The following is a 27,304-nucleotide window of genomic DNA, read 5'->3' on the forward strand; positions in this document are numbered from 1 at the left end:
TGAGATTCCTAGAATTGACTCCTGTTTCTAAGTATACCAGATGCATCAGCCTGACGATGACCCGGTCTCCTTTTGGACTTGATATTTGTCCACATTTCTTTAGATGACCTCCCAAAAGATGTACTTAAGGAAAAAAAATCTACCCTGAAGAAGAAAGATTTCGAGTTCAAACTATCTGAGTAACTATTGTAAAAATAGCAAGCTATAAACAGGGGACGGCTATATTTTATTGGCCCAAGAGTTGCAATTTGCATGCAAAAGCATGTTGTGATTGTGCTTAATGACTTCATTTTTATAGTTTTAATAGGTCTAATTTATCCACTTGGCTTAATTTTTAAAAGATAAAGAGGCATTTGAAAAAAGTGAAGTTGCATACTGAATCCATATCCACACAAATTTTGATATACATTAAAGAGCTACATATAAGATGATAAAAGTACACTATTATTAGAACAAAATATATTAGCATAAACTTACATTCTTGGGAAAGGGAGGCTTTTGAAGGCAAAACAAAGAATCAATATGCCAAAAATACATCAATAAACCCAGTTATCCAACATACCAACAGCAATGCACATATAATTAAGACAAGCATCTGAGAAATACTTTAAGTTATATAATAAAAAATAAATTTCCAAAATATAGAAATACCTCCTACAATTAAAACATTATGTAAATATACAAAATTATGTAAACAGTAAATTCATTAAAAAATGAATAAAATGATGACAAACATACAAAATTAACTTCACCCTCACTAGTACTCAGGAAAGCGTAATGAATATCCTGAAATTAAATAGTGGATAGGATATCAAAACCTAAAAACATTGATAATATCCAGCAATGAAGAAGATGCACAGAAAATGCATCATCTTATTTATTCTCAGTGGGAATAAAAATATATGCAGGCCTTTCAGGGGCTAATTTGGTAATATCTATTAAAATTGAAAATATATCTATTTATCCCCACATTCTGTGTTTAGATATATATTCTAGAGAAATACTTGCACATGTGCACAAAAAGTCATGTACAAGAATATTGACCCATTTTTATAATTCAAAATACATATAAACGTTCATCTATAGGCAATGAATTCTTAAATGACGTATGATACAGCATTAGGCTGGAAAACTATGCAATAGGTAAAAATTTGAAGAGAATATATGTTTGCTCATGTGTCTTTTAAGTCAGAAAAACAAAGCACACTCCAAAATATATACACAATGTATTTTAACTTATATAAAATTTAACACAAAAATCAAAATTTTACCTTTATAAGTACATAGAGATACATTTATAAGCAGAAAAAATGGACTGAATGACCATATGAAATTGAAGTGAGTGGCAATGAAAAGAATGTTTGAGTGAGAATAATCAAGGACATTGTTAATTAGAATTCATTTATGTGTTCTTTTGTAAATAAAAATAAGAAAAACATGTAAAAATGAATACATTAAAAAGAAGAGAGGATACACATATCAAACAAAAAACACATATCAACTTCAAAAAATTCCACTTACAAAAGGTAAATGAGTCTCATAGCTTATTATAACTCTGGGAGTAAAACATCTAGTTCTGATTCAAATCAATGGAGTGTGTTAAGTGTTTCTCAGAGAAGAACAGGAGTGTGTTGGGATATAGAGGGTTTTCAGTGTGTTTTAAAGTTAAATGAGTATTATACAAAGAATATGTAAATAAAAGATCCACGTAAGAGCCAGAAAGTTGAAATATGAGAGAGAAATAATTTCTCTGATTTTTGTAACCATTAATATGTGGTTACCTTAAGACTTAATGAGATTTTAATTAAAACCTAAGAACTATTTCAAAACATTTTATGTTGGCTTTAAATATCTGCTTCCATTTAATTCAATGTGAGGGATTATGCTAGGTTTCATGGAGGAATAAGAAGATGAATTAGATGGAAGACATCAAGGAATTTATAATCTAACAAAGAAATGACAGAAATAAACCATAGACAATGCATGATTTATGATTTAATTGAAGCAAAAATACTATGGACACAGATGTTCAATAGAAGGTTATCTGCATATTTTGTAGCAATAATGCATTTAAGCAATAAGCCTAGAACATAGGTCTTGGGATGGCAGTAAAATTTCTATCATTATATCATTATTGGAGAGTAACAGAGGGAAAGATAAATTCTGATGATAGAAGTAGAAAAAGTTTTTGGAAGCAGGCAAAGTTTGAGCTTGAGGATGATTTTCTACAGCTGAAGATGGCAAAGCAGTCTTTCCCAGCTGAGAGGAACCACCTAAACAAAGACAATGAGACAAAAATATTTCAGGCTTTTACAATTGAAGGGCAAAAAGCCTAGTATTGTATTAATAGAAATGAGGAGTGGTAGATTCAGTTGGGAAGGTAGGTTAGGCCAGATTCTGCCAGGGTTTGGACCTACTTTATGTGCAATGGGGAGGGACCGAAGGTCTCAAACAGGGGAATGACTTTTAATGGAGCTGAACATTGCAAATATTAAAGGGTCATAGCCAAAACAAAATTTTCTTTCTGAAAAACTCACCAAAACATCTTACATACAATATGTATTAGCCACATAAGTGAAAAATGAAAAAAATATTCTATCCCAAATTGATAGGAAATAGCATTGGAAAGTTAACACCTTGTTATTTAACATAACTATTTGTTATATTAACATAAGGTAAACATGACATATTAACATATTTAACATAAATATCATGTTATTTATCAAAAACAATACAAATTGAAAGTTATACAGTGATGTTTCTCAGGGATGAGCGAGCTCTAAAGCAGAAGCTATAAAATCAGCCCCTGATAACTCTCTGAGCCTAAGTACTCATCTACAAAAAATTCATGATGGCTACCTCACAATAACGCTGTGAGGTTTAAATAATAAAATAATCTATGCAAAGCCCTTAAAATAGGGCTTCATGTGAGCTCTCACCGCTGTTAAGGAATAATTACAGGTAGTTAGTGCAGGGCTTAGCTGAGAGAACAAAATCTGGGAGCTCTCCTTGGTCCTGACTCAAACAGTTTCAAAAATTACCAACAGACTGAATTATGTGGTTAAGTTCAAAATATTTTTTCAAATTAGTTTGAGACAGCCATTAATGCTAGGGGATCCTCTTCATCTGTACAAAAAGATTCATGGGACAGGGTTATATGAGAAAATAGGTGAATGACAATTCATTTCTTCTTAGTTAAGCATTTCCATTTTATTCTATCTAGATGTGTCTGGAATGTTGTCAGACGCTTACTGGTTCTAATAGCACCAGCCCTCAGTAGCAGTGTCAGCAAGATGGCTGATGGCTTTGTTTTTCTTGTGCTTTCTATTGCCTGAAATATAACATGGAGCCCTAAGTATTTAACACGCATGCATATGTCTGTGTATTTCTTCAAAGGACAATTTTAAAACATTAACTTGAAATGCTTGAATATAAAAACTGAAGAAAGCAGTTTGACTACTTCAGTATTATAATACTGATAAAAATTAAACCTGCTTTTTTGGCAGGAAACAAAAATAGAAATTTAATCCTTTTCTAAGAGTATCATCAAATAGGAAGGAAAGGAGCTTTCATAGTTTAAGAATAAACTACTTACAAGTAAAGGAAATATTTGTTTTTAGTAGATTTTTGAGCTTTACAAATATACATTTAAATAACCACTTTCTCTGGTAACCACTGCTTGAAACACTCATTTAAATAGCTTTTGTCTAAAACTACCTTGTTTTTAAAATAGTTCTATTTTCAATGTCAAATATTTGGCATCCATTTGCTACACTAAAAAAAATGGTTGGGCAATGTTGTGTCTTTTGAGATACAGTAACGTGACAGAAAGTGACAAATGGGGGAATGTGTCACAATGAAGCATGATATATTATAGCAGAGTGATATCCTGATACTCAAAAAATCCATAATATGCATCTTTCTTTTTATTTGCTGCTACAGCAGAGGAGATTATTCTTATAGATTAGGGACTACTGTCACATCTTAGGTAACAAAGTAAATATATTTCACTACATTAATATTTCTGTATAAGAATGTCATGTGCTTTTTCTTTGCTTTATAATAATTTCAGATTACATTAGATGCATTTACAGATAGAATTCTGTTCTCGTGCTTCACCTATCCAATGGCAACAGAATAGTGTGAGTCTGAATTCCAAGTCATTAATAGGGAAAAATATTAATGGCAACACTGGACATAAGTATGACTGAATAAGAAGACTAGATTTAAATACAATGGCATTTTGATGATCTCCACAGGATCCTTTATAGAAAAATACAAGAGTGCATAAAAACTTCCTAATTTTAAACTAGAAAAAAACCCAGATCATTTAAAGACATTTTCAAACAAAAATTGCATTGTCTTTTTACATGCCTATTGCAGGTTTAATATATTTCATATGCTATTTGTTCTAAATATTAGCAACTAGTACCATCCAAAATATTCACTAAAGATGGTCTACCATCAGCCTTTTAATCTACAACTAACATTCCCTTTGCTTTTTTTTCCCAGAGAGGTGTGCATACTTCTTTGTTTCTCAGAAAATTGCTGAGGTGTGTTTTGAAGCCAGAGCAAACTGCAGCATGTATCAGGCATTAGTGGTCCTAATATATATTAAAGCCAAAATAATATGCATGATGAATAGAAATGTAACATTAATGTAAGTTTAAAAAAAGCATTTTTATACTAAAAGTTCTGTTAAGATATTTTTTGTTCATTCCAATTGTGATTTATTTTCTTTTTCTCCACTATGTTATTTGTCGGGAGAAAGGAATACCTTGTGGCCAATTTGCGAAGTACCATCTTATAACTACTAGACTGTGGCTTAACATCAGAAGTTTGTTCTGTACATAAGAACAGGTTTTATAAGTGATTTAAATAATTATCCTGAGGGAATTAACTACTAAGCATGATTGTATACTATTTCTACAAAATACAGTGATTTAACATGACGTACTATGAAGTTGATTATTTTGTCCTCAGCAATTTATACTTAACTCTATATATACAAAGTCAGTTCATAAAAACAAAATGTTATATGACTCTTATTTTTACAAGTCAAAAATGCAAATGATCTATTTGTGAAACAATCACATGATTTATTCCATTTCTTCTTGCTAGTTAAAAACAGTAACAAAAGAAGCATTAGCTCTTTTCTGTACAAACAGGTTACATGGATTCATATTTATAATTAAAAATTTATAGTACTTTCTCTACAGCATAGGAACATCAGTTTAAATTAAAAATGCTATGGTAACGTGAGCATCATTTTAGGTGTGAAACTCAACTTCCTGCATGTAATAAATCAGATTTTTTTCAAGCTTCAAATTAAAGGTTCACATTCAGTAAGGAGGATATTTGGTCATAGGAAGTATTTCTTTTTTTTTTTTAGAAGTGAAAATTCCATTCTATTCTAATAGAAGAATGTAAAAACATGAAATATACGCAATGGTACTTTTTACAGGAAGGGAAGGCATTTTATATATGTTCTCTTAGAGGTGACATTTTTTCTACCAGAGGTCAATTGACCAGGTTTTTCCCTAATAGGAAAGCAGAACTACTTCAGAATTATTAAAATCTTAGGAATAGATATACTTAATAAGTAATAAAATATATATATATCCTAGTATCAAATTATAAAAACAGAGTATCAAAATATTCTAACACAATAATCTTTTAGAATACAATTCTTATGTTAAATGTATAATTCTGTCTTAGAGAATGTTAACGTTTCTAGTACCCACAAGAAGGTAAAAATAGTCAGGTTTTAACTTTTAACAGTAAATACATACATATTTTTAAAATTCAACAAGGCTTTTATTGTTTGGAAGAACAACATTTTATGAATGTCATAAATATTTCCATTATCTACACTATATCTAAATAACTTCACATCAACAACAAATTGAGTCAATTAAAGCCATATCTCTTCCCTATAAAAAAAGTACCTTCTCACATGAAACAAATTGATTCTTCTGTAATGCCCATGGATAAAGAAAAAATATGTATAGATTTTTTTCTCTAAGTACTTAAAATGGGTTCAAATTTGCTATGTATATCCGCTCTAGGTTAACTTAAACTAAAATTATTAAGCCAGTAGCATTCCAATAAATGAATAGTATAAGCAGTATATAATGGATTATAGCCACGTCTAATTGCATTAAATAGTGTTATTGAGTATGTTAAGGACATGGCTCATTGTGAACTGAAGATACCTCTTATTTTTAAAATCATAAACCTTTCCACAGTCTCATATTTCTGATCTTGCTTCATGTCTAAATCTGTTATATAACTCAGTGTAAATAAAAGACCAAATTCTGCTGACCTGGGGGAAAAAATAACCAGTACCACTATAACCATAAACAGGCCTTAAATAGGTTTATAGAGCATCCAGTATTTCCAACAGAATAATATATTTATAAATTCAAATAAATCTAAATTATAATAATATCATATTTATTAAAATATTTAGGAATACTTAGAGAAATTACATGGAATGTTTGTTTCTCTTATTTCCATCCTTCATTTTAGTCCAACTGTAATAGTAGATAAAAAGTATTTTGCAGTTCAGTTTACAAAATTACACTCACATATGTGCTATTTTCTCAAGTCTGAGAGACTGTGCTATAGCAGCCCAGACATTCCTCTGTTATTGTTAGTAATCTTTTGACCTTACCCTTCCTTCCCACACAGAGAGGTCTTATCAGTTGGTTGCTTCACCACAGAATTTATAATCCGTGGTGTCCTGGTAAATGTTTAATATCTGGCTCTCCAGAAGAAAAAAAACAGCCTTATTCATAGTCTTTACTGATTTCCATCATCCACATAGTCCTAGCATGGCCAGTTTCCAGCCACTAAGGTAGAGTCATCGAATGAACACTTGAGAAGGAATTCACAATAGCAGACCATTACATAGTGTTTCTATCATCACCAATACTATGGTTGAAAATAAACTAAAGACCATAGTAGAATGCAGTAAAACAATTTGGAAGCAATAAGTTATATTTATTGCCTTAGATTTTAATAGAGTCTCTTAATTATAGACATATAATTTAATTTTTAACAATGGTCATTTGAAATAACCAAAATTCCTGAAAATTTAATAATTTACCCTCATTAGCTGGTAAAAGAGCTCAGCAAACGACTTAGTTCACTCTATGAACTCTTTCATAAATGGTCATTTTAAAAATTTGTGCTATTTTAAATGTCAAGTGTTAGATGTATAAATTTTTTAAAAAGCATAAAAATCAGCAGTCATATAGTAATCCTACTGGTCATGGCTCTGTCAAATTTCAAGTAGCCAGCATTTCTATGTGTCTTATAAGAAAAAGAGAAATGAGTTTTTCTTTTTACAATTTTTAAGCTGATAGAATCATCTCTTTTAGGTCTGAGTATTTGGCCATGCCATCATCCTTAGTGGATACATTGCTTATTATCTTTGCTAAATGATTTGTATCCTTGAGGATATTCCAGGCAACACTTTCTACTTACACTGGCTCACTCCCTGAGAAAGAAAGGGATTGATGGATAGACAATGGATACAGATCTCCTTTGAGAGTTTCACACTGATATGAGCAAAGGTGGCCCTGGAGGTAGGAGAAAGGCCCCTAATTGGTCTGGGGTGAATGTTTTGAATGAGATGTTAATGTATAAATCAGCCTTTATTTTTCTGGGTTACCACCACTGCTCCTTCTATGTGAAAAATTAAGGCAATGAATTCAGAGCACGTCTCTTCACTTTTCTAATTTAAAAACTACCTTACTGGCATATGACTACATTGCTGTCTCATCTGTTGCCTAAACTGGCCCTGAAGCAGCAGACAGGAAGACAATAGGTTTGGTCAATGAAACATGAGACAAATGTATTACGGCATTAGAATTCCTAATGAATCAGTAGTTCCCTAATAACAGGACACTACAGTTCTACCAGACGCTATCTTTCATGGCTCCATGTAGAAAAAAAGTCATTTAAATCACTGGGAGAAGGTGCTCTTTCTAGCTGAGTGTACTTCCTCTAACCTCCTAAAGATCAAATTTTAGAGAAGAAAAATATACAGAACCTTTTTTTTGAATAAGAGGTAGAGAATAAATTAAAATTTTGGGGGTCAACTTTTCATAATTAAGTCTTACTATAATTCTAAACTCATTTTGGATAGAGAAATTTGATGTCTTTTGAAAAATATTGTTTTATGTAGCAATGTTTAAATTGCAAACTTCTTGCTTGAAATTTAAACTGGTAAAATTTCTTTAACATTATTGATACTGTGCACACATATTATAATAATTTGTGGTTAGGACAGAAATCATTGACGATTATTAAGAGTATTTTGTTTTAATATTTTTATTATACCCACTTCTCTTTTTTTATTATCGGAATCTATTTTAGCTAAAATTCAAGATTCTAACCCTCATCTGTGTTTACCATCAGTGCAATTGGAATGAGTAATTTTTCTTCCACCCATCATTCCTCATGAGAACGTGAAGTTTTCTCATATCATCTGGATCTAAGATGAATGAAACTTGACACATTTATTTAAAGAAGCTTCTTAACTGTATCATTACTGCATGAAACAATCTAAGGTTACTTTTGACATTTCACAGTATGTCCAATTCACTGAGAATTAAAGTAAAATAAGTAACTGAGAAGAGAAAACATAGTTATTTGACCTATTTTTTCCTCCTTATAGTTGTAATATGGTAGAAATAAAAATCATGAAGCCAAAATTCATCAATGTATCTTTGTTAACCCTTTAATAGCAATCCATATCTTACTGAATGCTGATGTAATTGGTTATAACATTAAGTGGAAATGTTGTAGGGTATGTCTTAATTTATAGCTCTTAATTAAATAATTGATTAAATAGAAGATATTAACTTGAAATAGTCAGGGATATAGTTTTTCCCAGAATGAGTTTATTCTATTTTAAATGCAAACTCCTGGACGACAAAAGCAAAGTAAATGAAAAGCCTACCTATTTTTAAAAGTGTTTTCTTTCCTGAAAATAGAAAAACTGATGTTCTCATTGATGAAGAATTAACTAGGCAGTTAATTTCAGGTTGTTTTCATAGCAAATACAAGGTTTTCAACTAATCTCTCCAAACTTTTCACCTTATAATAAAATTACATTTAATAAATTAACCAAAACTATCAAGGCAATAGGTTTTTTAAAACACAACTTACTTCATATTATTACTTCATATTGCTTCATTTTAAGTACATATTTTAAGAACTGAATTTTCAATAGAATGTACCACATTAAAATTTCAAGTTCAAACTCAGTTTCTTACCTGCTTAATTGTTGCACTAATTGTGGATAAATATATGGCTTTTTATAATTGTCACAGATAAAATGCTATTGGCAAAGTTACTTCAGAAACTTTGCAACAGATACTTAATGTAGAGCCTGAGTTTATGTTCATTTTATTTAATCCCTAGTAGAGCAACATATTCAATCTCTGACCAGTCTGGAAGGCCAATGCTGACTACATAACCTATTATAAGTGTATTTTGCTTGCTTTGCTGATTTTAAAGTAAATGGTAAAATATTGCAGATTTGTCATACAGTATATTGATGAAAAGCACATTATATCTACCATGCTCAATAAGTAACCTATTTAAGGCTGAAAACCAATGCATTATCAACTCATATATAAATCCCACTAAATCTTAAATAAGCAAAGGCTTTTGAAAGATCAAATATAAAACATCAATTTAACCTTTTCACCAGAATTTTGGTTCATGAATAGCCTGACCTCTGTATGGATCAATGGAATAATATTTTAGTTTGAGTAGGCCTCTGTCTCTCAATATAACTTATTAAGTTATCAACATTTAATGTTACTGAACAATTTCCACCTGGTTTCCATTCTAAGATTTTAAGTATGTATTAATGTGCATGTTCACAAGCGAGTGACCAGTATTGTCACTGGAAAAATAAAGGAATTCAAATAATAGATTCTTGAAATGCTACTTTATGAAGCATGTCCTTAAGTAAATTTAAGACATCGAAGAGTATTACATAGGGAAAAAACTTAAGAGAGGCAGAAATATGGTGAGGAATATCAAATTATAAATGTGTTCATGTTTTTAAAACCTCCATATTTCAGACTAGGTGACCATAGTCTTATTTGTATATTCCAGAAACCAGTCTGGATATAATGAAGTGTGAGAATCTGACTCTGGACTTGGGCTTACAATTCTGTTTGCATTAATTATGTAGAAGTCAAGGAGATTCAGTGTAGTTAGGAGAAAGCTATTTATCTTCTGGAGGATTTTTGAGAATTTGAATTTTTTGGTGTGAGGTGGGAGGTGGTTAGCTTATTTCTTTGTGATTATTAATTGAAATAACACACTGGGATAAATCTATCAGTTATTTTGGAATTTCTGGATAAAATGCCCGGAAAAAAAATGGAGAAAGAGCAATCTTTGTAATCAGAAAGCATTAGAGCCCTTTCCATGAAACTACAGATTAATTTTTCTACAATGGAAAACTGGTTATGTTAGTTTCCTAAAATCCTAAACTGACCATTTATAATTTGGAGTTTCTTGTGTTTCTTGCCTTCAGTGATCTTCATAACTTTCAGAATAAAATCTATGCTGCTTTTTCTGGAGTAAAGTTTAGGTCTGGGCTCTGTCTCCTGGCTCTGATTCCCCATTCTTTCTATTTGTGATGCATATTAAAGGGTTTGAAGATACTTGAATATACTTTGCTTTCTCAACCGTCATTGCCTTGCACTCACTACCAGAAATACCCTTTCATTTCAAGTTTCCCTTCAAACTTCTTTATCTTACCTGCTTTGGAACTTCTTACATAAGTCTTTATTTCTACCTCAAGATTCAGTTCAAATAGTCCTGACCCAGCTATCTTTCCCAATTTTCCTCAAGTTCCTCATTCCCCAGCTGATTGAGGCATTCCTCCTATGCACTCTCATAACTCTCCTCACATTGCTATCAAAGCATATAATGATATTATACAATAGCTATTAATTTACCTGTTTTTACACTGCAATAAAATGCACATCCCAGGGCTATGACTTTTAACACCAAATCCCTTATTATTTGTTCTCAGCGCAGTGTCTGACAGTAGTAAGTCTTGGAATAGTTTGTTAAATAAATGCTTACATTGTCTTGAAATTAGAGGGTAGAACTGAAAACCATCAGCAAATTTGCCATTTTGGAAAGGAAGAATTGGGGAAAAGGCTATCAAAAGCAAAAGCAATCACAACCAAGAAGACCCAAGACTTTGGTCATAATCCTTGTCAGAATAGAATTTGTACTTGAAAACAGGTTTCAGGAGTAGATTTATGTCCTTGGTTAAAACCACACTCCCCATTCCATAATGCTGCTACACGTGGTTCTGGAAATTATACCTACTGCTAGGATTGTATCTGCCCCCAACCCCAGTCCATCCCCAGTCCATTTTTCTCAGGGATCTCCAATTAATTTATCTCTTTGGGTTTTTCCATAAGCTATCAGGAAGGATGCACCCCTTTCTTATACAGTAACAACCTTTAAAGAACATATACCTTAGATGGCCAATACCTATCCGGTTCTACCCAGTATAGAAAAGACCTCTCTGGGACTGAAGTCAGTAATATACAAACTCTTTTTGAAGTTTTTCTTCTTATTTTAATTGTGGTTTAAAAAAAATATTACATGAAATTTACCATCTTAATCATTTTCAAGTATAAAGTTCAGTAGTGTTAAGTATATTCATATATTCACAAATCTCCAGAACTTTTTCATCTTGGGTACTAAAATTCTATACTCATCAAATGACTCCCCTTTTCTTTCTCTCCCCAGTCCCTGGATCACCATTACTTTCTATTTCTATGAATTTGACTACTTTAGATACTTCATGTAAGTGGGATCATATGGTATTTTCCCTTTTTGTGATTAACTTATATAGCTTAGCATAATGTCCTTGTGATTCATGCATGTCATGACATGTGTCAGAATTTCCTTTCTTTTTAAGGCTGATTAATATTCCATTGTATATTTGAATAGCACATTTTGTTTATTCATTCATCTGCCAATGGACGTTTGGGTTATTTCAACCACTAGATTGTTGTAAATAATACTTCTATGAAAACAAGTGTGCAAAGCATCTCTTTGAGACTTTGATTTTTATTATTTTGGACCTATGCTGAGGTTGCTGGATCATATAGTAGTTCTAATTTCAATTTTTTGAGGAACTATTATACTGTTATCCATAGTGGTTGTACCATTTTACATTCCCACTAACAGTGTACAAGGGTTCTGATTTTTCCACGTCCCTGCCAACACTTGTTATTTTCTGTTTTTGTTTGTTTTTATAGAAGCCATCTTAATGGGTGTGAGATGATATCTTATTGTGGTCCTCAATTTGCACTGAGATAGATATACTCTCCATTATGTTGTTAAGTGATTAAATCCAGCTAGGTTTGCATGAACTGGTAAGTTTTTAAGCTAGTTTGAGTATATTCCCTTGCAACCAAAAGAATCCTGTCTAATATATTTATCTGTCCTAATGTACCTTCACGCTTCCCCACCTAGGTTTTACTGCTAGATGCGATATGCCAACACAAATCTAACTAATGAAGTGTTCTACAGTTAATATAAATCCTTTTTTAAAATGCAAATGTACCTTCTAATGTTGAGAAATTTTAATCAAACTTTGTGTGAACAACCCTTTGTTAGGTAGCTTCCTCCCAACATCTAGCTAATGGAAATCCCACTGAAGCCTTTGTAGCTACACTTACATCAGGAAAAAAGAAAAAGAGTAGGAGAAAGAAAAATTGAGTAAGAGGAGGGTTAGGAGGAGGGAAAGAGCATAAAGAGGAGGAGTAGAAAGAAGAGAGAGGAGGGAAAAACAGGAGAGGAAGGAAGAAATACAGAAAGAAACTTGAAATAGAGAAAGAATAGAAACTTGGTATTCTGGAGCACTTTGTGCATTGGGGCCTCCTCTACCTTGCATTTTGCATCTAAGCTGAAGAGGTGCACCAAGGGGCCACCCAAGAGCAGTGAATGTTGGGAAATATTGGCTCTCCAAGATGGAGGCTGGGCTAGGAAAGAAGATAAGAGGATGTCAGATTTCCTATTTTACTAGAACAAATCTTGGAGTAGGAAAACAAGAGAATCCTCTTTGCTGAATTTCATGGTCTCCTACCCTAGATCTCAGCTGTCAAGGTTATCATAATGAAACACTGAATATTGATGTAACCACAGTTGTGATGTAATTATAATGAAAAGGTGAAAGGATGGAGTTTAGTCAGAGAGGTCCATGGTAAATCATTATTAGGTAATACTAACATGAAAACTCAAGAAAAAAAATAAGTGTTAGCAACTTATTTATAAATATTGTGGAATTAATAAGAAACAGGGACAAGTGTGGTATAGGAAGAAATAACTGCATTTTAAAAAGTAATTACCATGAATAAACTGGAATCTAAGGTTGGCATGGGGGTGCAGGGCTACTGTTTAAAATTACAAACTTCATAAAATTTTCACTTAGAACCATGCATAACTTAGATAAAAATATAAATTAAGCATTTAAAAAAGAAACAACCCTTATGAATAACTACCAGTTAAGAGTATGCATACACACATATATGTGTGCACCTATGTATTTATGGTATGTAGTGAGAAGTGTTCATGTGTATGTGTATCTATGTATTTGTCTGTGTATGTGAGTCTTTTTAACGAAATGAAATCCTATTAAACTCCTGCATGTACTTTACCTTTTGAGAACATACCAGAGATATATTTCACCCTTTTATGTGACATAATTATATATATGTATGTTCATTTAATTCCCCATCCCTCTGATGATGGGTTTCATATGCTTTTTAGAAAATATTTTTGTCACCATTTTGGGGCAAGTATTTTGCAAATAATAAATATAAATGAATTTAGTATTGATTTGGTATCAGATATTATTGTATTATTATTATTATTATTATTATTGTTGTTTTGAGATGGAGTCACACTCTGTCACCCAGACTGGAGTACAGTGGCACGATCTGGGCTCACTGCAAGCCCTGCCTCCTGGGTTCAAACGATTCTTCTGCCTCAGCCTCCCGAATAGTTGGGACTATAGGCGCACGCCACCACACTCGGCTAATTTTTTGTGTTTTTAGTAGAGACGGGGTTTCACCGTGCTAGCCAGGATGATCTTGATCTCCTGACCTCGTGATCCGCCCACCTCGGCCTCCCAAAGTGCTGGGATTACAGGCTTGAGCCACCACACCTGGCCAGTATCAGAGATTATTTTTAGTAACAAGAATAAAAACTAAAGTGAGAAACAGCTATTTAGACAACTATAACACCATGTAATGAGTTTTATATTACAGAAGTAGAGGTTCATGTGACTTCCCACCTCCACAAGAAAAAATATTACAATGACACAAAGTTGATAAAACTATACAGAATACCTTGTATCAGTCAAAAAAAGAAACATAAGTTCATTTATTTCCTGAGAGTAACAATCATATATTTTTATTGAGATATAAAACAAAATTAAAAGCTCTGAGTAGTTTGTTATATCTCTACTGACCATGATTTAGTAAGGAGGAAAATAGGGAGAGAAGGAAAAAAGGATAAAAGAAGATGAGAGGAAAGGATGGAGGACTCAATTTAGAATATTAATAAACTTATTTCCAAATTGGTATTCATTCTTATATTTATAAACCTTAGTAGAGGTTAATGTCTTTTTTGTTCTGTTTTGTTTTGTTTTTTGAGACACAGTCTCAGTCTGTCACACAGGCTAGAGTGCAGTGGCACAATCTTGGCTCACTGAAACCTCTGCCTTTCAGGTTCAAGCGAACTCGTGCCTCGGCCTCCTGAGTAGCTGGGATTACAGGCACGTGCCACCATGCCTAGATAACTTTTGTATTTTTATTAGAGACGAGGTTTCACCATGTTGACCAGGCTGGTCTCAAACTCCTGACCTCAAGTGATCCACCCGCCTCGGCCTCCCAAAGTGCTGGGATTACAGGTGTGAACCACCGTGCCTGGCTAATATGTCTTTAATAAGACTAACGTTGGTTGTGTATTATTTGAATCAAGTCAGAAAACAAATTGTGGGTAATAGAGGTGGGTTTCTAGGATTAATTTCATGAGATCATGTAAAAAACAAGGTAATCAGCTCTAATGGTATTCTGCTGTTAGTCAATGTTCTTAAAACAATTATATATAAATTGCTAATATATGTTTATATTATGTTAATAAACACAATCTGAGAGCTCAAGCAAACAGACAAAGTTCTACTAGAACATAGTTTACATTGTTAAAAGTTTTTTTTTGGTTCAAGTAAAATAAACAAAAAACTCTTATAGCTAAACTTTTCAGTAAAGGTCCGAGCTGACACATTCACTAAATTTAATTCTAGAACCAAGATAAAGATGTCTGGTATCTTAAAAAGTAAATCAGAAACATATATTTAACAGAAAAATATGGTTTTGTTAAAGGTCAAATTTCAAATCTATAAACTCAAGAGTATGGTTAATCACAGAAAAATGAGAGATTTCGTCCCAATATTGAAATCAAATTTAGTTTTCATATTGAGAATGGCAAAAGAGAGTCACCAAAATTTGATTTTAGATTTGAAAAATAGTGATACTAACTGATTTTGCTGGGTTTAACCCAGCATCATTTTTAAGAATGGTCACTAAAAGTTGGGCCAAATCTATAGATATATGGGGGGGAGGGGGGAGTTCTCTAATTCAATAAGCAAATTACAGATGCTGAAAAGGCTAATATTGTAAACAGTTATTGGCAGAAGCTATTCACGTTTTATGGAATGAAGTACTATAAAGAATGGAATTTCTGGTGTTTACTGACTCTTGTAGAATGACTTTAAATGCTTTCATTTAGACCTCTAGCCAGTGTGTTATAGCTATAAAGAAACAGAGAAGCAGAGAGCCACTTAGTGTAATTTAACTTTTCTTTTAGTATACATAAATGTACACATATGCATACGTAAAATGAATATTACTTTCCTTTATTCCACTTTGTATGTTTTGGCCAAGAGTTCACAGGTTTAAGAATTAGGCAGGTCTGAGTTTAAGTTTTGGCTCTGCCATCTCATTCTGTATGATGTTGGGCAAAGTACTTTAACATACTTACCCTGTTTCCTCATATGTAAAATGAACATAATAATAATTTCCACATCAGAAAGTTATTATGATCCTTAAATGAAATAGTATAAAACATATAGTCAGTGCCAGGCAAATGCTGAATGACAACTAATGTTAAAGAAAAAAAATTATTCTGACACTTGTTAAGACATTAAGGAAGACTTTAGTCAGGGCTATTACAATAGAAGTATTGCAATAGGAAAGAGATCTGGGCTCAACTCCAAATACAGCAAAAACTTGGAATTTACAGCTGGAGAACAGAGTCAGGGGTCAGTGAATGAAAAATTACTAAGAAGAGACATCACGGATAGTGGGATAATGCTTGCTAAACTGACCTAACAGGATTCTTGCTAAAGGTAGGCCAAGAACTCATATTTCAAAGGTGGGAGATGGAGAACGTGTTCAGGTGTCAAGAACTGGGCGTTCTCTGTGCACTGATTTAGCAAGATTCTTGCTAATATGGGATGGGCTAGCCAAAGACAGGAGTAAGAAAGAGAGGAACAAAGTCCAAGACCTACTTGAGAAGAGGGCTCAGAGGACCTTGACTGAAGTTGGGTTATGGATAAAGTCTTTGTCACTATATAATGTCAAACATCCTGCTATCCTTTCAATTATTTGACTTCAATGTGTTGTTCTTACTAGTCAAAGAAAGTCCAAATATATTTTATGCCTACTTGGTATGTTTTGCATGAGTTTTCTTCAGGCTTTTAGCTGTCTGTATTCAACGTGAGCACTGTTTTGCCAAAGTATGGTTTTTATTAATTGACATAAAATCTCTACAAACTTAGATTGCTTGTTTCTTAAGTTTTCTTCCCTTCAGTAACAAGAGGTAATCTTAGTTTTTTCTGTGCTTATGAAATATCTGAATTATTGCTTTTACAGTGTTTAAAAATGTCTAGCATATCCTCACCCTAACAATAAAAAAAATTAAAGAGGTCAGAATGACATGAAAACATTTTAAGTTTTATAAACATATTTAAAGCATGGTTTTCTTCATGAAGAATCAAAATAAAGTTAGAATTTTTTATAAAATTAAATGTCATATTTGTACATAAGACTTTTTATTTTACAACAAAAGGGATATGGCTTTATATTAATTTCATGACATCATAAGCCTATTATGGTGAACAGAATGGTATGCTGAGTTGGCCATTATTTTTCATGACATACGTTGGTCTTCATATACATATTTTTAAAAACTATGAGTATAGAATAGTTATGTACCATTGATAATAGTGGTTTTAAGTTATCCATTAAAAACTTTTTCTTGTTAAGGGTCTGCCAATTTTAAGAACTCCTTTCTAATTTTTCATGTGTGCATTTTTACTTTAGAAAACATGTACCAAAGCATCTCTATTTTTCCTCTATGTCAGTGTTATGATTTTACATATTGCTAAATCTCACACAGATAAACAGATTCAAATAAAATTTGGTGATAAAAGAAAACAGCACCTACTGTATTTTTCTTCTACGTCAGTGTTATGGTTTTACATATTGCTAAATCTCAGGCAGATAAACAGATTCAAATAAAATTTGGTGATAAAAGAAAACAGCACCCACTGTATGTTGAGAATTTCGATGGCAACTTTCAGCCGAATGTGAATTAAAATGGCTAGGTTATAAATCCCTTGAAAATAAGGTTTATAATGGAAATGCTGACAGGCATTTAACGATAGCAGCAGTAGCTGGCACCACTGTAATAAAAGGACTTAAATGAAAAAAAAAAATGTATGCCTCACAAAGACATGTGGATTTCAGGGTAAAGCTATATGCAGACTCAATGTAAGGATGGACGATAATATGCCTGAGCAATTATGATGCATGGGTGTTAGTAACAAAGAATCTTGAAATTCAGCTTCCAATCAAATTGTGAAAGATTTTAAAGAAAAACCTGAATGCAGCATTCTTCAGTTCTATTACTCTGGCACCGTCATCCTCTTATGAATATATTTTATTCATGCTAAGTGTGAGAGCATAGAAGAGCTTAGTCAGAAACTGATTCCTAGAAAACAACATGAGTATTTCAATAGTCAATCCTTTGGAACTCTCATTTTAATGAATCATTAAAGCATTGGTAAGGCGTTAGGTATGAGAAAACAAACATTTTCTCAGGGACACCACTAGATTTTTATAGCCATGAAGTTCATAGTTCTGTTTCTTTCAGGTTCCTCCCTAGAGAGGACGATAGCCCTGAGTAGCTTCTCTACACTATCTGCTTATTGAAAGTGCCCCCTCTGAAGATATCCAAGTAATAAATTAGTGACTTCGTTTTCTTTTTTCTTAGCAGTAAGCAACACACTAACCCATTATTTTTGACTTCTATTTTTAAATTTAAACTCTTGTGTTTCTAATAAATAAATGGAAGTTTAAAGTGCCATATTTTTATGATTGTGGCTATAAAATAAAATAAAATAAAAGGGGATTTACATCTCCTAAAGAGCAGACTTTAAAAAAATCTCCTCATAGGTGCCTATAGATCCAAACTGGTCATTAGTAAATTCTTGTTTCCAGACACCTGTGCTCAGGTTAGTCCCAAAGAGCTCTACTCTGTAATTCTGACAAATAACAAGCTCTTTAGTTATTTTGGGAAAGAATCTTCTCCAGGAATGGAATAAAGGTATACTGGTGTGAGTGTCTGTGTACTCTTTCTTCATACCTATAAATCCCACCCAAACTGTCAAGGTTGACAATCCAAAACGATAATCAAAACCACTTTTACATTCCTTCTTGTAACTGCCGCAGGCAAGTTTTAAAAGATATGCTAACAAATCCCAAAGAATAGCTGGTATTAAATATTTGATATAACCTGAAATGAGTACTGTAGATATAAAATTTAAGTCACATAGCTCTTTAATTTCTTATCTATAGGTAACTATAGTAGTGTGTGTACATATATATGCATGCATGATTTAATTTTTAATTATTTAATGGAATTAAATAATTTAAATCAATTAATTTTAAAATATGCACACATACACACACACACACACACACATATATATATATATGTTTTCTTTTTAATTCACAGAAGGTTTGGGAAAAAAAATTCTAAAAAATTGCTGTTTTATAAACTAGGTTATTTTACTACTCCAATACCAAAAGCAGCACATCAAAATATTTATCATTAGACATTTTAATGTATATTACTGCTTTGTATAAACCTATTTTAACTATACCAAATATAAGAAAAAGTAAACAAATTATACATGCACAGTGAATTTCTTACTAAGTAAACACATTAGTTTAACACTACACAGATTAAGGCAAAGAATGTTAGCAGTACCCTACAAATATTCTTCTTTTTCCATCCCAGTTATCACCAACTGCAAAAGTGGCCAGTTATCTTACTTTGGGTTTCTCAAGAATGAACTGTAAGATGAGGGTTTGGGCACAGGTGGTTTATTTGAGAGGAGATAACAGGGTTCACAAGGGAGGGTGGGAGAAGTGATACAAGAAAGAGAGAGATCAACAAAATTTGTGTTAAGGACTGGGTTAGTGCAGTGGGCAACTGGATCTCAAGGTACATGGTGTATATTGTAGGAATATCCTACAAATTATCCATTTCTCTGACAATTGACATTTGGATTATTTTCAGTTATTGACTATTTTGGATAAAGCTAATATGAATATTCTTGTATTTTGGTATACCTGTGTATGCAGTTCTGTTGAGTGCTTACCTAGGAGTAGAATAGCTTGTTAATTGGCATGCACATGTTCAACTTTAGTTGATGCTGCCAAACATTTTTCCAAAATTATATGGCACTACAGAAATGTATACGCCCATCAGTAGTTTATGAAAGTTTCAGTATTCTTCTTTGATCTGAAGAGCTCTCCTTCGGATTTCCTTTAATTGATGTCTCCTGAAGACAGTCTCTCAATATTTTGTCAGGATATGTCTTTATATTGAAATAATTTACTGTTGAAGGATGTGTGTGTGTGTGTGTGTGTGTGTGTGTGTGTGTGTGTGTGTATTTCGAAACTGGCATATATTCTCTCACAGCTCTAAAGTTACCACTTTAATTTCTTCTGGTTTTCATTATTGGTATGAACAATTGGCTGCCAAGCTTATTGTTGTTTCCTTGAAGTTAATGTGTTATGTTGTTTTGTTTTTTTCCTTAGCTATTTTCAAGATCTTCTCTTGGTTTTGGTTTTCAAAACTTTTCTATCATGGAGCTAGTATTTTGTATTTTCCTGATTAGTTTCTGAAAAAAGTGATGTACTTCTGGCTTGATGTTTCTTGTCAGTTTTGAAAATCTTGATTAGGATAGCCTCCAATACTGTTTATTTTTTTTCTTTTAGAGTTTGTTCTGATACATTACTAGTGTTTTACATTATTTATTTTTATACTTATATTTTTTAACTTTTATTTTAAGTTCAGGTATGCATGTATAGGTTTGTTATATGGTAAACTTGTTTCATAAGGGTTTGTTGTACAGATTGTTTCATCACCCAGATATTAAGTCTAGTACCCATTAGTTATTTTTCTTGTTCCTCTCCCTCCTCCCACCCTCCATCCTCTGGTAAGCCCCAGTGTCTGTTGGCCCTTCATGTGTACGTGTGTTCTCATCTTTTAGCTTCCACTTATAAGTAAGAAATGCAGTATTTTGTTTTCTGGATCTGTGTTAGTTTGCTAAGCATAATGACCTCCAGCTCCATCCTTGCTCCCACAAAATATAAGATCTTTTTTTACGGTTGCATCATATTCCATGTTGTCTATGTACCACATTTTCCTTACTTCATCTGTCACCGATGGGTATTTAGGTTGATTCCACGTATTTGCTATTGTGAATGGTGCTGCAATTGACATGATGTGTGCATGTGTCTTTATGACAGAATGCTTTCTATTCCTTGGAGTACATACCCACTAATGGGATTGCTAGGTGGAACTGTGGTTATGTTTTTAGGAACTAGTCTAGTAGCATTATATCAGAAACCTTCTAATTACCTGATATAGATATTGTATTCATTACCACTTGGGTGCTTTTATGCAAACCATTATAAATCCACTTAATTATACTACTATCCAGACATCATTTTTCTATCTTGCATTCAAGAATATCATGATACTTACAGGATTTTTCTTCTCTAAAAGACTGCTAATTTTCTCAAGAAGGAAGTCAAGTTTGTTTAGCATGGCTTGTTTTTGACATATCTGTAATTAGTCCACAGAATATTAACTTATAAATGCTTAATTAATCAACAACCAATTATTTTTAGGGAGAGATCAAAATCATTGATTATTTACAAATTTATATATTGACCATGTTTTACTTATTTGGGTGATTTTTGGAAGCGATCTGAATAGTCCAAATTTTTAATGAACACAGAAGTCTTATCAATAGCCCTTTTGGGACTCCAGATGATCTTCTCTAAAGAAGATAGGCATCTTTTTATATCTATTCATCTTAAGTTTCAGATTTGAGTTAAGAATTTGCTAGTTCTGCTTTTTCAAAGTTTAGTATCATTCTTTGTAATGAAATAAATAGAAATCTTATAAGAATTGAGTATTTCTGCTTTCTCTCTGTCAGAGTTTATTTATGTCACTTCTCCAGGTCATGAATCTTTCTTAGTAGACTTTTAGCTCAAACGTCCTTTTTTGTTGGCCTTAACATTTTATTTGGCTTCAAAAATTTCTTTCAGCATTTTAGTATATCATGATTCTAAAAAATATTCTGACACTTATAAAAATTATACATATTTTTCAATTAAAAAGTAATATATGACTGCCACTTTCAGCTTCAACATATAAAGATCTTGGAAGTCATCACTCATTCCTGGCAAGAACAACAAAAAAGCAGAACAAGTTGAAACTCGATGTCTTTAATTTCATCCACCAGTGAACTAATATTGCAGGGAAAACTGTCACTCCAGATCTGGAGAGGTGAATCTAGAGTCACAGGTGAGATCTACTTACTTGAAGCAGAAGTCCCTAAAGCCATAATCTGATAGGGATACTTAAATAATAATTTCAACTAAGCGTGGGTGCAGTGGTTCATACCTGTAATCCCAGCACTTTGAGAGGCCGAGGTGGGTGGATCACTTGAGGTCAGGAGTTCAAGACCAGCCTGGCTGACATGGTGAAACCCTGTCTCTACTAAAAATACAAAAATTAGCCAGGTGTGGTGGTGTGCATCTGTAGTTGCAGCTACTTGGGAGGCTGATGCATAAGAATAGCTTGAACCCGGGAGGCAGAGGTTGCAGTGAGCCAAGATGGTGCTACTACACTCCAGTCTGGGAGACAGAGCTACAATCTGTCTGAAAAAATAACAATAATAATAATTTCAACAAAATGACAGATGCTGAGTATGAGAACTGCTGGATAGGGGGCACACACTTCCAAGTACCCTAGCAGTTTCTTCTGGTGAAGAAGTTTCTTATGCATCTGTCAGGTGGACAAAGAATAATCTTTGTGCAACATGTCAGAGAATTCTCCATAACAAGAGAGGGTCCACTCTTCAGGGGAGTAAACATTACTAAAATCGTATCCCAGTTGGTAGCAAGTTATTCCTCACCTCCATTTATTCCCTTCTAGCCCTGTCTCTCATGTAAATGGAAAAAAAAAAAAAAAAGCTATAGTACTGGATGTTTGGGAAGTCACAGACAAGAGACACACGCCTACCAAAAGACTGTATATAGTCTTATTCAATCATAGATTATATACATGTCTGCCTCCCTGACACCTTACCCTCATATCAATAAGGTTCCAGTATATTGATTCCCCTGGAAAAACAAACAATTCCAATATTGTCATATATGTATAATGGAATTGAATAATAATACTGGGTTAGAATTGGGAGACATCTCTACAAACTTGTGTACGGTATAATATAGAAACAGAGGTGGTAACATATAGAAGTATGTACAGAATTGTATATGTACAAAACTAGTATACACACATGTATTTCATTGCTGTGTCAGCTGAGAGGGTCCAGAAGCAATGACACCGCAGGAGCAATGAATATACCTAGCACCCAGATCTTGGTTTCTAATGCCATTCTTCAATAAAAGGAACAAAGTTTCCTTGGAAGAACAGTTTATTCTAGCTCTAGGGGAGGGAATATAAAAATGAACCCAGAATATATTGTACTATGCCAGAAGAAAGGTCATATTTCACATTCACCAGGTATTTAATTGCCATTTGATTGTGAGTTCTTACTGACTTTGTTAGATTAATGGTGTCATAACATATATTTCTTATTTTTATTATTATTATATATTAACAAAGGATATAGCTTAAAAACTGCAGGACACAGACTGTCCCTGAAGAGGACTACTTAAGGAAGCCAAAATCAAGGTGGGAAACAAAAAAGGACACTAGAGGCATTTGAAGACTCTGGCACCTACAGTTACAGAAAACATTAACCACACTGAAAGAAGGCATCTACTAAGAAAAAAAATATTTGCAATTCACTTATAGACTAAAGGGCTTGCATCCAAAATATGCACGGAACTCACATAACTCAACAGTAAGAAATCAACCCATTTTAAAAATGGGCAAAATACCTGAACACTTGACTAAAGGAGATATAAAGATGGCAAATAGCATATGAAATGATGTTCAATATCCTTTGTCACTAGGGCAAACAGCTGTGAGAAATACCACTAGATTAAAACAGTTAAATACCACTAGATTAAAACAGCTGTGAGAAATACCACAACATACTTATTAAAATAGTTAAACTTTGAAAAACTGACATCACCAATTGCTGATAAGGGTGGGAAGCAATAAGAAGTTTTATTCATTGATGGTGAAAATGCAAAATGTTACAGTCCATTTTGAAAGATAGGTTGGCAGATTCTTACAAAGCTAAAAATAGTTTTACAGTATCATCCAGTAGTCATACTTCTAGGTATTACCCAACTGTTTAAGAAACCTATGTCCATGAAAAAATCTATACACAAATATTTATAGTAGCTTCATTCATAATTGCCAGAAGCTGAAAGTAACTGACATGTCCTACAGTAGGTGAACAGAAAAACAAACCGTAGTACATCCAAACAGTGCATACTATTCCATGATAGAAAGAGACATGCTATGCAGCCACACAAAAACATGAAAGAATTTTAAATATATATTGCAAAATGAAATAAACCAGTCTGAAAAGGTTACCTACTGTATGATTCTATCTATTTGATATTGCACAAAATGCAAAATTATAGAGACGATCAACAGATCAGTGGTTATTAAGAGTTTGGGAAGAGGGAAGGGTTGAATAGGTGAATAATAGTGGGTTGTTCAGGGTTGTAAAACTACTCTGTATGACACAGTAGTGGTGGACACATTACCCTATATAGTTGTCAGATGCATAGAACTTTATGATGCAAATATTAAAACTTAGTGTATGCAATTTTTAAAAAAATCATCTAGGAAGTCAGAGATCCCAGGATGGAATGCTTACTGTGACAATAGAGTCAAACTATATTACATATGTATGAAATAATCTTGCTGTGGGAGGTAAAGACGATGATCTAAGTAACTGAAAATGATTGGATACTTGTAAGACTAAAGACAAAAAGAATTGTACATAAGTTCCATATTTTGATAATATTGATTCCCCTGGAAAAACAAACAATTCCAATATTGTCATATATGTATAATGGAATTGAATAATAATACTGGGTTAGAATTGGGAGACATCTCTACAAACTTGTGTACGGTATAATATAGAAACAGAGCTGGTAACACATAGAAGTATGTACAGAATTATATATATACAAAACTAGTATACACACATGTATTTCATTGCTGTGTCAGCTGAGAGGGTCCAGAAGCAACGACACCGCAGGAGCAATGAATATACCTAGCACTCAGATCTTGGTTTCTAATGCCATTCTTCAATAAAAGGGACAAAGTTTCCCTGGAAAAACAGTTTATTCTAGCTCTAGGGGAGGGAATATAAAAATGAACCCAGAATATATTGTACTATGCCAGAAGAAAGGTCATATTTCACATTCACCAGGTATTTAATTGCCATTTGATTGTGAGTTCTTACTGACTTTGTTAGATTAATGGTTTCATAACATATATTTCTTATTTTTATTATTATTTGAGGCTTGGGGGTACATGTGAAGGTTTGTTACATAGATAAACACATGTAATGGGGGGTTGTTGTATGTATTATTATATCACCCAGGTATTAAACTCAGTACCTAACAGTTATCTTTTCTGCTCCTCTCTCTCTTCGCACCCTCGCCCCTCAAGTAGACCCCAATGTCTGTTGTTTCCTTCTTTGTGTTTGTTAGTTCTTATCATTTAGCTCCCAATTATAAGTGAGAACATGCAGTATTGGGTTTTCCTGTTTATTCCTGCATTAGTTTGTTAAGGATGATAGCATCCAGCTCCATCCATGATCCCGCAAAAGCAGTGATCTTCTTTTTTTATGTACAATGATATTTGGAGTTTAATTAAAATCAGAATGGGGATATATTAAATAGACAAACAAAAATACTTTTCTGATTATCAATTTTAGAGACTCAAAGCATTCCCCAAATATTGGAGATCCAGCATATTCCTGAGAAACATCAACCATCACAAAAGATTTTCATTCTTTGAACTATTCATATTTTTGTAGCAGAAAACACAACAAAGTTCTGCAGACATCCTTCCTCTCTTGTTTCTAAAATGTATTCACAAACAGGGTCTTTTCATAGATCAAAAGGAAAACAAACATGTTTCTTTCTTGGCAAATTGGCCTGTTCCTGGCACCCTGAGATCTGATTTCTTAATAAGAGGGCTCAAGACACCAAATACAACCAGAAATTCCCAGCCACTACCAGTGGCTACTTTACTTAACTATGAGGAGATGGATGCTTTAGTCTTTCTATGGAGAGTCATTCTTCAGGGATTATTATGCAGGGCAATAGTCCCAGGAAAGGTGGGTGAAGAGGAGGGTAAATGCAAAAGCTAAAGGGTCAGGGAAAATAATGAGACTTTAATGAAGAATCCATAGCAAGGCAGAATTAAACAGTTTTACAAACTCCCACTACAAACCACCCACTACAAACTCCAAACATGCACACCCCAAACTACCGGGGAAAGAAAAGAGCTCCTGGGGGGCTGGGGGAGACAAAAGATGGTGACATAGCACAGCAGACTCTCCTATGAACATTTCTCACCTTCCTAACACTGGAAGATGTTTCATTAAAAAGTTGCTGTTCAAAATTACACTGAAAAATCTCTAAAAATAGGCCTGACATCATAAAAATAAAAGGCCACTCCTCAGATAAGAGGACTGACAGATACAAACACTCGAGTTATCTTTGATGTATATTTGAAAAATGGCCTGGCAGAGAAAAAGGAAGAAAAAGAAGGAGAGAGGAAGACAGTGAGGGAGGAAGAGAGGGAGAGAAGAAAGGAAAGGGAAATTCAGAGTACAATAGGAAAGACAAGAGAACTAAGGAGGAACACATTTTTTAAGCCCATACTTATCTATCCCAGCAGCCAAACAAAGCAGATCCACAAAGAAAAAAAATGCAGTTCTCTAATAACATTATAAAAATCAACTTCAAACTCAAAACATAAGAAACTGCAATCTGAGAACAAATATCACAGTGCTCACTGGATTTAAAAATGACTACTGACAGTGGGTACTCAAATGGGTCAACGCTCTTCAGAGATCATTCTTAGGCATTATCAGACAAAATACTGTAATCAGGCCTTACTCACCAAGTGGAGACTAAATTTCCTCTATTGCTTGATATGGTCCTGTTCTGGGAACAGACAAAATCACTTCACTGTCTTCAAGTACAAGAGGACTTCAGCCAGAGCCGTGCCATCCCCACCCACACGGTGGCCATCAGCGATGCTGCACAGTTACCTCATGACTATTGCACCATACAGGGTTGCAGGGGGGTGGGCACTCTTTTCCATCACACGGGGAGGAACTCAAATCTTTTATGATAGAAAGTTTCTGTTGGATTGTCTCAACTCTCCCATGGCTCAGACCCCACCCTGCCATCTACCCAATATCCCAGGAGTCAGTAGCCCTGGCACCTTAATCGAAGACTCCAGAGTAGAATTAAACAATCTGAACAACATAAACAATCATGAGAGGAAACATGCAGTTGGGGATGATGCTCAGTTTGAGATGGACATCTGACTCTCCTGCAAGGATTAGAAGAAAAGTAGGAATGTAGATACTTGTGTGCACCTGATTTGGCCAATAGCATCAACAATGAAAGACATGATG

The 27,304-nt window shown here is 33.5% G+C and overlaps 1 long non-coding RNA gene across 9 annotated transcripts in view; it reads right to left on the minus strand.

Moving 5' to 3' along the window:
• The window catches only part of LOC102119720 (uncharacterized), a 1,100,133-nt gene that overhangs the window by 193,187 nt on the left and 879,642 nt on the right, over positions 1–27,304 (minus strand). For 2 of the 9 annotated variants that reach the window (XR_012433600.1, XR_012433599.1), the window contains one exon: positions 2,136–2,273. The exons of the other annotated variants lie outside the window; for them this stretch is intronic. This is a non-coding gene — a long non-coding RNA (uncharacterized lncRNA). Of the gene's footprint in view, positions 1–2,135; positions 2,274–27,304 lie in introns of those variants that run through there. 9 annotated transcript variants of the gene reach the window in all.

This window comes from Macaca fascicularis, chromosome 4, assembly GCF_037993035.2.
Source record: "Macaca fascicularis isolate 582-1 chromosome 4, T2T-MFA8v1.1".
Lineage (NCBI taxonomy): Eukaryota > Metazoa > Chordata > Mammalia > Primates > Cercopithecidae > Macaca > Macaca fascicularis.